The sequence below is a fragment of the Canis lupus genome, chromosome 10, assembly GCF_011100685.1.
Source record: "Canis lupus familiaris isolate Mischka breed German Shepherd chromosome 10, alternate assembly UU_Cfam_GSD_1.0, whole genome shotgun sequence".
Taxonomy (NCBI): Eukaryota; Metazoa; Chordata; class Mammalia; order Carnivora; family Canidae; genus Canis; species Canis lupus.
The window spans coordinates 60,956,210-60,965,643 of NC_049231.1; the positions used below are offsets into that span (position 1 = coordinate 60,956,210).

The 9,434-nt window shown below is 42.4% G+C and overlaps 2 long non-coding RNA genes across 23 annotated transcripts in view; one reads left to right on the forward strand and one right to left on the reverse strand.

Moving 5' to 3' along the window:
• Nucleotides 1-4,056, reverse strand: part of LOC102154692 — a 160,221-nt gene extending 156,165 nt beyond the window's left edge. For all 16 annotated transcript variants that reach the window (XR_005366082.1, XR_005366080.1, XR_005366079.1 and 13 more), the window contains exons 1-2: nucleotides 3,904-4,056; nucleotides 3,419-3,592 (exon numbers count right to left, since the gene is read on the reverse strand). This is a non-coding gene — a long non-coding RNA (uncharacterized LOC102154692). The remainder of the gene's footprint in view (nucleotides 1-3,418; nucleotides 3,593-3,903) is intronic.
• LOC102154794 overlaps nucleotides 1-7,411 on the forward strand; it is a 32,401-nt gene extending 24,990 nt beyond the window's left edge. For 2 of the 7 annotated variants that reach the window (XR_005366039.1, XR_005366045.1), the window contains 2 exons: nucleotides 91-214; nucleotides 6,600-6,878. This is a non-coding gene — a long non-coding RNA (uncharacterized LOC102154794). Of the gene's footprint in view, nucleotides 1-90; nucleotides 215-3,772; nucleotides 3,968-4,318; nucleotides 4,334-6,599 lie in introns of those variants that run through there. The other 5 variants (XR_005366041.1, XR_005366042.1, XR_005366044.1 and 2 more) reach the window with 5 other exon arrangements.
• The last annotated feature ends 2,023 nt before the right edge of the window (nucleotides 7,412-9,434 follow it).

Sequence of the window (9,434 nt, forward strand, 5' to 3'; positions counted from 1 at the left end):
AAAGTTAATGAAACAGTGTGAGGTCCCCTTCAGACGGGAGAAATCCATTCCCTTTATAACCTTGAATCTATACGAATTTGCTACCCACAGGATGTGGATACTGAGGGAGCGACATTGACCTCTACATGATACATTTTGCAAAGCCCTTGCAGAGGTTTCCAAATGGCTTGATGTCTTTGGAAGAAGACAGCCATTTTAAAGTTGACAGCAAGAGGTGAGACTCTTCTAGAAAGCCTGAGGTTGGAACTTTGTCATGCTTTTCACATCTTTCAAAACTTCCAGAAGATAAGATTTGGTCGAAGCTGAATTGAGCAAAAAACACTGTCTACACTGAAAGATCCAGACCACCATATAGCTGCAAGGCCTGCATCTTGAGCATATTCAGCATTCTGAAGTGTTTTCAGGAAACAAATGCTCATTTAGAGTATTGTCTTAGAGGTACCCCCCCCCCATCCCTCCCAGGACTCCATAGGGCTTTCCTCTCACAAGACTCCACAAATGGGGGTTCTGCTGAGGAAAACACTTCCACCTTCAGTCCTCCTGAAGTAGAAAGAGGAATTGATTAAGTCATGGGACGGGGTGGGAAAAATAGCAGTTGGCTATTTTTAAGCTGCACCTTTCAACAGCTTGGGTTAAAATCAAGGCATTGAGTTAAAACCATAGAGCCACCTACCCAAAATTTACTGGGCTTTACATACATGTATTTCTTTTCTTGAAACTAAAGCTTGCACTTGGAGGAGGGGGAAAGCCTGAGGGGATTAAGGACTGTGTGCAATTTAAATTCTTTTGCATTTAGTGACTTTTTCTGGTTAGGGAAGGATTCAGGTATTTGGATAATTTCATAAACCATTGACTCTTTAAAGAGGAATATGAAGAAACATATGCCAATTGAGTTAGAAGCTGGGCATAACTGTGAGATAGATATTAGTCCCTTTTACCAAAATGTGGTTTATGAGGCTTTTAATAGAGATTAAATTGGTGGAAACCAGGTTTTACCTTATTATGGATTTGATAGTTTCTACATTTATCTCCCCAACGTAATACTGAACTGTTGGACCCAACGCAGAGTCTTTAACTCTGCATAGATCACTTAGTTCCATTTTACAAATAAGACATGACAAATTTCTGTATACAAATCAAGACAATTCAATGGTGATTAGCTATTTCCTTCTATACAAACCCCTCCTGCTATCTCTGTTTCTTTTAATGGCCCTAAGAACCCTGGTGTGTAACTTGGGGGGTCACTTTGAGGTCTATACTCATGTCCCATCCTGGGATGTTCTTCACTTGCCAAAACTCTACCCATTCAGTGAATATTACTGAGTTATTGTCACTGCTAAAAACTCCTTATAGACGGTGATATATATACTATGAAGAAAAACAAAGCAGACTAAGGGGAAACGAATACCAGGTTTGGAGGGATGCAAATTTTAGAACCGCAGTCAGGAAGACCTGTCTGTCTGAGGGGGTGAAAAGAATGACCATTTTAAAAAGCAAAGTGGGAGAAGCTGGTGGCTTTCATGAATAGCAAGGGGCTTGGTGGCTAGAGGGAGGTGAGGGGAATTGTGGAGAGGCAGGCAGGGGCCACACATGTGGGGCTGGATTTTATTTCAAGTGTGAGAGCAGTGGATGGTTGTGACAATGACAGTGATGAGAGTGACAAAGTGCCACTCCTCATGGAGCTTCCGCTCCAGCGGGAAAAGAAAGAAGATGAATGAGTACACCAGATGTGAGCTGGTTCCTGCTTTAAAAGATTGCACCGCATTGACATTTACAAAGTCATGAATTCCTGGGGCTCCAAACTGCTGAGTTTTTACCCCAGTCAGCAGAGGGACATTATCCACCTTGAACTTTCATCTACTTGAGGGTAATATGTCAGCTTTTCATTGCTCTGCAGCATGGATTTAACGCTCAGGATGGTATACATATTTTCCAATCTACCTTTGTGTAGAAAATAAGATTTGATGTCTTCAGGGCCCTCATTAAGTCATTATACAAAACTGATTCAGAGAAGACTCCCTTTTCCCAAAAGAAATGTTTCATGTATGTTTGCTTTCCGATACTGGTTCTTAAGATGGATGAAATTATGACTTAAGCTATCAAATGGGAAATCTTGATGATATCCTGTCTAAAAGGTTAGAGGAATGTGTGTGTGCGTGTGTGCACATTGTCTGCCATCATCTATGTGAATTCAACATAAATGAATTAATGAAGGAGGATATGAGAAGAAATGAGCTGAGGCTGCTGTTTCTGAACTTCATTGTCTTTTGTTCTCTCTCTCTCTCTCTCTCTTTCTCTCTTGGTTCACTTAATGTAACTAAGTGAATATACTCCTGGATGAAGTAGCCCCCTCCTTCCTCTGTCTCACGTGTTATGAATCCCCCAGTGGTGACCACGGAAGCCAGTGGCCTCTAGTTCCCCCACCGGATCTCTCAGACCGCTTACAGAAGAAAGGATGGCTCTAGCCTAGTGGTTAATTTCTAGTATCATTCTGGAACCGTCCATATTCTTTGACCCTGTTTCCCTCTATCCAGATAAAGAGGTGAAAATCAGTGTCTGGCGAAATAAAAACAGATCTACGTTCCCATTACTCTCCAAACCACAGAGAAGGAACTGGGTCAGACCACTTGGCCTGAAGCTGCTACTTCTGTATAATAGCTTCAAAGGACTACCCTGGGCACCCATGGTTCCCCACAGGCCTTGTAGCAGCGATGATGTTTACAGGCAGAAGAGGGTAGGACCCTGATACAGAGACAGGAGGATGGAGCCTGGGGGCAGTGGGGGGCAGTGTCAGAGGAATGACAGGTGGAGACAATCCTGCAAAGGAACCAAGCCTTCTCCCTATGGCTTTGTATCCCCATGTAGAGGTCCAACACTTTTTTCCCATTCAGTTAAACTCCTATTCAGCTAGGAGGAACCAAAGAACCAAAAGGCTTCTTTAAACAAAGGAACCCAGCAGGGTGGAGCCCGGACAGGTTGTGATAAAGGCCATCGTTCAAAAGAGAAGTGATGAGTAACAGAAATGCTAGCACCCTGCTTCAGTTTGAAACACTTATGTGGCTTTTAAAAATTTTTTTTTTGGGGGGAGGGTGTGTTGTGAGGGGAAGTTGAATGAAGACGAGGAGGAAGGCAAGTACCCACTTTATCCAAAGCCCGGGGGATTCGAGGTCCCAAGCGATGCCAATTTTGTTCAGTTTGTCTGAATGAGGGCTAAATAATAAAATCACATTATACAATGCAGAAGTCAAGCCAGAGCAATGAATACAGAACAAAGGTACTTTGGAATATGCCATCCTAATATTCCTGTCTGCACAGTTTCATGTTCTTAAATGTGTTTTATGTTTAATGAAAGAAACAATGACTTTCAGTGGAGGGAAAAAATAGATCTTTAAAGATAATCAAGGCCTTAACTACCTACCTTAGGTAGCTGAGAAAAAGCTACTGTACTCTTTATTTTTTAACACTCCAGATATGTAATTTAATGCAGGTCTAATGACAGTCTCAAACATGGGGCTTTAATCGAAATTGTTCAAGCTCAGTACTGTGACAGGAACTCACAAGCCCCCAACAGTGCTGTCCATTTTCTCAGGTTCTGTAAGAAAAAAGGAAAGAAGAAAAAAACCTCTTGAACTTATGTTGCTATTGATGTGTAATATACAATAAAAAAACAGTTAAATTTCAATTACCCACAGGTAATTATAATTTTATTGTTTGACTGTACTACAGGGATTTTTGTAATTCCCAAGACTAATAATTTTCTATAATTTTACAGGTTGTCAAATAAACTATTAAAGATTATCTTTGAAAAGGCGTCTGCAATTGTAAGGACATATCATACTGTTCATGTACTGTATTAGTAATTAGAGATCCCTGGATAGTGAAATATCTGTGCTGGGAGCTCACCACCGGGTAGCACATTTCCTCACGGCCGCCTCTAATCTCCCACGAAAGCTTTCAAACTTCTCAGGTATTCTCTTCACTGCTGTAGGACGCGTGTTCAAATTTTATTAATACTCCCCCCAGCAATTCCAAACGGTTTGTCAAGATAAATCTCTGCCGCCTGGTGGGAAGAAGTTAGAATCAGAAGGATGGGCCCCACCTATTGTTAAAGGAAAAATCTCAGGGCCAAATGCAAATTGAGAGGCGATGGATTGGAATGCTGGCAGGATTTGGGGGGTGTGTGTGTGTGTGTGCGTGTAGAATAGAAAGGTCTGGGGGCAAAGATAGTTGTATAGTTATTTCTACCAATAACTATTAGAATCGATGATATGAAATTAGCCCCCATAGCAAGGTTCTTTCTGAAATTCTCTTTTGCAAGGCAATTTCCTTCTGTCATTTCCATGTATATATGGTGGAGTGGAGACCGTGGAGCCTAAGGAGATAAAGCCTGGGCTTCTTGACTTGGCATCAAGACTCCCCTCTATGAAACAGCCGCCAATGACAGATGAGGGAGCTGCTGAGATGACTTCTTCAGAGAGCCTTTCATTCTCCTCCAAATGCACCAAGCTTGTCTGGCTTTCCTGCTTTTACGCAGCCTGCCTTTCTCCCCTTTCCTGTCAACTCCAACTCGCTCTTTAAGACCAGAGGAAATGTACATCCCTACTGAAGATGTTATTAACTCTTCTATTTCTATTAAGTAGTTTCTCTTCTGGGTTCTCAGAGGATTTTTTTTTTTTCATTTTTATCATGGGGGCGAGAGGCACCATGTCACCCCAAAAAGAAACCTGGAACTAAATAAACAGCCAGAGAATGCCTTCAGGTGTCTGAGGGATACGGGGAAAGACCTGAGAACCACCTTCAGGTCCAAACCAGAGATAAAGCCTGTGCTCCAGGTGCTGGGGGAAGTTGGATACCAGAGCAATGGTAGTGACTTAACCGCAAGGACAAGAAATTGAGAGGTGCAAGGAAAGGCAGACAAGGAGAGAAAAATAAATGCTGCCTGGTTTCACTGGGTTATTTGGACATACTGTCTGAGAAGGTTTGAAAAGTTCCATGGGGTCTGTAGGCTTGTGCCAGACATCATCACACCAGGCCCTACGGGGGGGGCCTACCAGTCTAAGCATTGCATTGTCCTGCAACTCTATGCTTCAAGCATCTCCAGGACTGGCCCATGAATTCCTAGTGGGCGGATACTGTTGCATTCACTTCTGTGCCCCAGGACCTCACCTAGGAGGTAGTCACATGTTTGCTGTCTGGAGTTTTACGTGCACTGATGATCTGGGATCGTTCCCTGGCCCTGACAGTCTGTCTCTATAACCAACAGAAGATTGAGGCTCAGATTTCTATACTATGTTATACTCCCATTTCCTTTTCAAAGTCCGGAGGGAGAGTAGAAATCATTGTTTACTAGCACCCTAAAACCTCTCCCACGTGGATACTTCTTCCTTGAATTCCAAAATAGGAGAGTAAAACTGTGCAACCAGAAACAAGTGCAAATGCAACAAAGGGCAGCAACCAGTTAGTTCTTTTTCACCACCGGCTAAATGGTTGGTTGGAGATTTTGCGTGAGGACCCCATTTGGTGAGAGTAAGAATTTACTGGTGTGACACAGTGTCCTGTGAGTGTGAGTGAAGAGATGTGGAGGGAGAAAGTAGTCATGGGAGACAAAAAGGAACCAGAAAGAAGGTCTTAGGAAATCCAAAGACATTATTTTGTCATCTTTACATTTTGTCCAGAATTTTCCTTGGTAAGAAAAATTGATCGTAGTTTGGTTTGTAGGTCAAAAAAACCAAGGTCAGATTAAGAAGTAAGGCGATAATTATATCAACCTTATAAGATAATAAAGCTTTAAGGAATGTAAAGATGATCATTAAAAAAATTCTCCAAGGCCACACTGGACAACCGCATAGTAAGGACCCAGAATGAAATCACTTGCCTTTTCATCCCGTGCTTTTACTGTACTTTTCTGTTTCCAATCTTGGTGCCGGTGCTTAAAAAGATACCCTGCAACACACAGAAGACACACTTCACAATCAAATGATTATGTTAAGATGCAAATGAAGTAAGTACAGAATAGTGACAATATTAGTGTTTAAACAAAGACGATTTTTCTTTAGCAGTGCACAATCTCCGCGCAGATTTCATTCTCGTATAACGTCTTCTCCTTATTGGCCACAGCAAAGCTAGTATTTGTCCTGGTGGTGTAAGCATTCTGGGAGCTTCACGTTCAAAATGTAGAATTACAAAATAAATAGACCTTATTGCAGCATGTCGTACTTCTCGATAAGTCATTTGGTAACAGCTTTGTGCCCTGGGCTGAAGCAATGTCAAGGTCAATTATTTCATTCAAGGCCCCTAATTAAGACTACTTTTTTGAGGTCAGGATAATGCATTACTTTACTTTAACAGAGAGGAGATCAAAGCTCTACCTTAAATTTTCCTGATGCAAAGCAGTGCTGCTTTAACCTAGGTTATAGTAACAAGGGGAGAAACGATTTACTTATTTGGAGCCCCCCACCCCCATCCCTCGAACCCAAAAATGGTGTGGAGATCAATAGAGATAGAGGATAGGGTTACAGACAGGCTCAACTTCTGCTCTCCTTCCATGTCCTTAATCATTTTCTTTTGTCTGTTTGTTTCTTTTGTTTGTCTGTTTTCAGCTCCAGAAGGACCTTGATTTCTATGGAAGAAGCTTGCATGAGCAAAACCAGTTTGTCCAGAAATGTATAGATGAACACCTTCATTTACTTCTGATATCCTGGGTTCCCATAGCCCCTGTGCTGATGTTGCTGCTCCTATTGGAGCAGAGACTGTGTGGGAGATGGGGAACCCCAGATGTACTTCGTGGGGCTCAAACAAATTCACCTTCTACAGTGTTTAAAAAGCAAGATATTTCCCATAAAATCTCCATCTCTGGAGTCTCAAGGAGAGAAACAAAAGCTCTCCCAGTATTCAGCCCATATTCTTAAATGGTAACACCTGGCTAGAGCTGAGGAATGGCTGCCTCTTTGGGGCAGGATGTGCATTCAAGTTTGTCACCATCCCAATTGCTTGTTGTTGCAAGGGTTACAAGCTGGGTGACATTGAAACCTGGCTAACACAGTTTGTTTGGTCAGTATAACCCCTAAATTATTATTAGTATGTATTTTTTTAGAAAGTTGTAATGCTTATGGGCAGCTTTGAAACTCTGCAGTTCCACAGGTCAACCTTCCCATTGCTCTAGACCTGGCCAGATTCATGTACTTCTACGGCCGGCCTTGCAGGGTAGCAGCCCTCCTCCTTGTCCTACCCCATGTCCCCTCAGCCTGCTGGAACTCCCCTGAGGCCCACAAAGGCGGTTTCCAGTAGACACACAGCTGTCTACCTCAAAAGCCTGTGTCTCTCTCTCCCTTTCACTGCCTGAGGGCTTCCCCCTCAACTCTATGCTCATTCTGCAGGCACAAAGAGGTAGTGCCGGGCATAGGTGCCCATGCTATAGCCCTCCTTCTGCGGGGGGGGGGGGGGTAGGGGGTGGTGGTGGTGGCAGTGGAAGCACACCTCAGTCACCCTAATACCAGGTGGAATGCTTTTGGATGCGTTTCACATGGTTTCTCAGAGGGTCCCCCGTGCAAGGGAGCCCCACTGCCCACAGCAGGAATCCGCTCATGAACTCATCCTTTGTGGCTTTTCTCCCTTAGAGAGAGCTGAGACCACTCTTCTTAACTTGAGCTTCCTGGGATTGCCTCCCAAATCCACTGTGTGCCCCAAGCTTTGAGCTCGGGTTGCTACCCTGGGAAACTACCCTCAGACATTATTTAAATGTATTCTACTGTTGAGGGCTTCTTTACAGCTACACACTGTGAGAATGGCTATTGGGGTTGGGAGGGTTCTGGGATCCATGTCACGGAAGGAAAGCTTGTAGGAATTGTGCAGAGAAGACTTAAAATAAGCCTGATAACTATAGTCACATTTAGGGGGAAAATGTTCTCTGAAAAGAGAGATAAAATGGACAGGTTAGCTCTAGAGGGCGAGATTAAGACCAGGAAATTTGACCCAGGCAGATGGTAGGTTTAATATAAGGACACATTTTTAATCTTTAGAGCACACTAAAATGGAATGGACTGCTTTGTACAGAGGTTCACATTTCCTTTCAGAGATTTAAAGTAACGAAATTCCTTTACTTTACAAAGACCCTTATAATCCATGTTGCCCACACGCATTTATTTAATATCACAAACATGGGACATACAAGGGAATCTTGCAGTTTATCGGACTGAGTGGCTTGTCGGATGTTTCTTTTAAGGTGCAAGAAAGGGAAAAGAAAGAGATAAAGCTGGCATTTGGTGATGGGAGAAGTAGTCCCCCTCCCATTATAGGGATATAATTTAGCACCCCTATAAAACCTAGGAATGCCTCAAATCAAAATGCATTTTTCTGTTCACACTGAGAATCTCTTAAGTGCACAGGAACACATGAGATCAGGTGAATTATCTATTATCGGAAAGATATTTACGATGCCTAAGGTGGAAGGGCACGATTCCTATCTGCTCCTCACAGGAACTCAAACACGATAGTAAGCCAGCAGGGAGGAAATAGCTGAAATATTTGGAGGAACAGACCCTCCCTGCCAGAGGTTACAGTGAATTCAAGTGTTTTCCACTTCTGCCCTTCTTCAAAGCTACAAAGCAATGAGGTAGTCAAATTAATGAAGTATTGTAATAGAAATGGAAAGATTAGAGTGTGCCGAAGAGTGGAATACAGTTTTGTTCTTAAGAGGCACGATAGATAGGAGAGAAGCACTTTGATGTAAGAGGCTGGCTGGAGGGGCTATTCAGCTTCAGTGTCACAAAAAAAAAAAAAAAAGAAAAGAAAAGAAAAGAAAAAGAAAAAAGAAATGAAAAGAAAGAAAGAAAAATCAGAATGGGCCAGCATGATTTTGTTATCATTACAGATAGATAACGCGTGAGAAAATAGACATTAGCAGGTTGTAATTCAATGGAGGATTTCAGATAAATGTAAGCTATAAGAGCAGGGCTCTATCCAGCGTACACTTTATCAGAACCTCCTGTGGGTTGAATTACAGCTCCCATAATGGCCAGTGGTCTTCCCATTTATATTTATGGATTCCAGTCCTCCCAACAAAAGTAAAAAATAAATAAATAAATAAATAAATAAATAAATAAATAAATAAATAAATGGAAATTTGCTACCAGAGCCCACACAAAGACCTGAGTGAGGGAATCCCCAAAGTGACAGTGTTCAACTTTCAGGCGAAGTGGCAACTCCAATTTGCTCACAAGCCAGCATCACACGGTGGAACTTTCACATGTTCATGAGAAGCTTAGTCCTAATTTTGAACATCAAGGTCTTTAAACCCGAGAATGAGAGTGTTGGTTCTTTGAGCACAGATTCAATGAACTGTTAAGGCCACTCACATCATTCCTCAGCCTTAGGGGTTCCTTATGATGACACAAGCACTAGGACAATTAGGAGACCTAGTGTCATCTTACCTACCT